Source organism: Lactuca serriola, chromosome 7 (assembly GCF_051521515.1).
Source record: "Lactuca serriola cultivar US96UC23 chromosome 7, Lser_US96UC23_V15, whole genome shotgun sequence".
NCBI classification, from domain to species: Eukaryota; Viridiplantae; Streptophyta; class Magnoliopsida; order Asterales; family Asteraceae; genus Lactuca; species Lactuca serriola.
Genome location: NC_136414.1, coordinates 174,365,094 through 174,368,251, shown reverse-complemented (window position 1 = coordinate 174,368,251; position 3,158 = coordinate 174,365,094).

Here is a 3,158-nt window from a genome sequence, read left to right as displayed (position 1 = left end):
TTCCCGCTCGGACTCGCCGAGTCCCTCCTTGGACTCGCCGAGTCTCCCCTAAACTTGAGGTTTTCTTTCTTTTCTTGGCTTTCCAAACTTTGGGGATCGGCATGGTGAGTGGCTGGAGTGTCGGACAAAAGGGTGTTAGTTTTCCAGACAGAGAATTGGAGGCAGTTCGCAGGCAGTTGATCATAGCAAACTTCGAGGATGAAGTTTAGTTTAAGTGGGGGAGAGTTGTAACACCCCAAAGTTTGGAAAGCCAAGAAAAGAAAGAAAACCTCAAGTTTAGGGGAGACTCGGCGAGTCCAAGGAGGGACTCGGCGAGTCCGAGCGGGAACCGGGTGAGGTGTTAGCGACCGACTCGGCGAGTCGGCCAAGGAGACTCGACGAGTTGGCTCTGAATGAGGAAAACCCTAAATCCGGGACTTGGAGCCTATTTAAGTGTCTCATTCTTTTTCCTAGGGTTCCTTTAGTGCCTCTTTACCCCCAGAACATCAACCCTAGCCGCCATATCCGTTTTTGAGCTAGATCTTGCATCAAAGAGAGAGCTATAAGCTTGGAGAAGGAAGAAAAGCCTTGGAAGAGCAAGAAGGGGCTGTAGATCCGAGATTGAGAAGACATTTAAGATCAATTGGAGGTAATAAGCTGTTGATTGGACTCCCTTTGCATCTAGATCTATTCTTATGTGTGAGTTTTGGTCATTATTGGTATGATTTGTAACCAATTCGAGTTGGAGGTTCAGATCTGAGGTTGCTACCTCAGATCCATGTTGGTTTTGGTCTTGAATCCCCTAAAGTATCAGCCCTTGGTATGTTGAGGAAGCATGTTTGCCATAAACCCTAGTTTAGTGTGTTTTGAGCATAGATCTCTCAATCTACACGTAAAGTTTGCCACTTTACGTGGGGAATAGGCCCTAGAAGTATGGATCTATGAGTTGGAAGTTCTGTTTGGCTCGAAAAGCCACTGCATGGATTGAAGACTGGATAGACTCGGCGAGTCCTTCGAGTGGACTCGGCGAGTAGCTTGAAGATGAGGAGGAACTCGACGAGTAAGATGAACAACTCGACGAGTTGGTTGAAGATTGTCTTGGACTCGGCGAGTCTGTTCTTGGACTCGGCGAGTCAGATCGCAAAACCCTAAACCCTTTTGAGTTGAGACTCGAATCAGTGAGTCGGGTGGTGACTCAGCGAGTTGGGCAGGACAGAACTTGGAACTAGTTGGACTCGGCGAGTCATGGACTGACTCGGCGAGTCGGGTCGCGAATAAGAAAGACCCTGAGCTTATGAACTCGGCGAGTCTTTAGGAAGACTCGGCGAGTAGGGTTGACCTGGAAGGTTGACTTTAACCAGAGTTGACTTAGTTGACTGTCAGACTAAGTGTTATATGTATATTGATAGCTCGGAGAGCTAGAGGAGCAGCGGTTCAGGGGATTGTCGAGTAGCAGCCAGAGGTTTATCAGCAGGGCTCAACAGTTCAGGTGAGTTTCCCTTCGGTAGGAACGGGTCTACGGCCACAATGCCGGCCCGTGTAATTATCAGTAGTTCCGGTCTTTAGTTTGATGTAGTAGCTAGCTGGCTTGACGTCTTTGTGATTCAAGCATATTTGTGTTATGTGTTCCGGACTTCGGTCCGATGCAGTATGCAGTATGTGTGAATATAATAGTTGTTATGTGATATGCTATGTCATGATCAGTCAGTTCCGGACTTCGGTCCGATGCAGTTAGTTCCGGACTCTGGTCCGATGCAGTCAGTTCCGGACTTCGGTCCGATGCAGTTAGTTCCGGACTCTGGTCCGATGCAGTCAGTTCCGAACTTCGGTCCGATGCAGTTAGTTCCGGACTCTGGTCCGATGCAGGGGACAAGGTCCCAGTCAATTCCGGACTTCGGTCTGATGCAGCTAGTTCCAGACTTCGGTCTGATGCAGTGGGCAAGGCCCAGTATGTGCTTTATATGTATTGTATGGTATGTGGTAGATTGGGGGGAGCTCACTAAGCTTCGTGCTTACGGTTTTCAGTTTTGGTTTCAGGTACTCGGTTTTCAAAAGAGGAGCTCGGGAAGATTACAGAGCACACACCATAGTCAGTTAGCCTGGGAATGTTTGACTCTGATAATGATATTATGTTTTTGAATTTAATACTCGAAAGTTACGTTTGACTTATGATACGTTTTATAAATCCAGTTTTAGTAATGTTTTAAAAGAAATTTTTAGTCGTGATTTTGGGTTGTTACAAACATGAATCATAAGTTTTTAGAATATATGAAACGGTTTAGAAACTAAAGATACTTTGGAGTTACTAAATACTTTGTATAAATCTATTGCATGCAAAGTATAACAAGAGTTTTCACATAGTAGAACTAAATCACAAGTGATTCATTTGATAAAAACGAGTAAAGTGAAATTCTATGAAATACACGATAATAACCGTATGTTTACTTGTATCCCCCCCCCCTAAAAGAGTATAGAAAGCAATTAAAAATGTATTTAAAGAGTGTTGGTAGGGGTATGAACTCACTTGGAAGTTTGAAGATAGCGAGATGGAAAACCGGGCAGAGTTTCGTCTCGGGAAGCGGATCTTTCTCGGGATTCTCGGGAATCTCGGGAGTAAAATCGACTCTCGGAACTTGAGTAAAAATGACCAGGGCTTCGGGTTTGAACGGGCATGGAAAATGAGGCAAAACGCAAGGGAAATGAGAAGAAATGAGCAAGTTTTTTGGAAACCCTCGCACTTCTATTTATAGGGGGTCTGAGAAGCCTCGGTACGTGGGGCGTACACTCGTACGCAGCGCGTACGCGTACGTCATGCATGAGCGAGTCCTCGACTGCCTCGGCTTCGGATGGGACGGATCGGATGGGACGGGTCGGATGGGGCGGGTCGGATGGGGCGGGTCGGTAGCTTCGCATAGGGGCGACGTGGACGGACCGAGACCAAGGCCTTCGGGTACACGGGGCGTACGGGGTTACTCAGCGCGTAACTCGGATGAGGACGCTGACTCCTTCTTCGGATATTACCGGATTTTTGATATAAATTTATATATAATTTATTTAATAAACTTCAAAAAATCATATCTTCTTCATACGAACTCCGTTTTCGATGGTCTTTATATCCACGCGTAGGTGAGACTACGCTCTACAACTTTCGTTTAGGCTCCGTTGGCAAATTCCGAAAT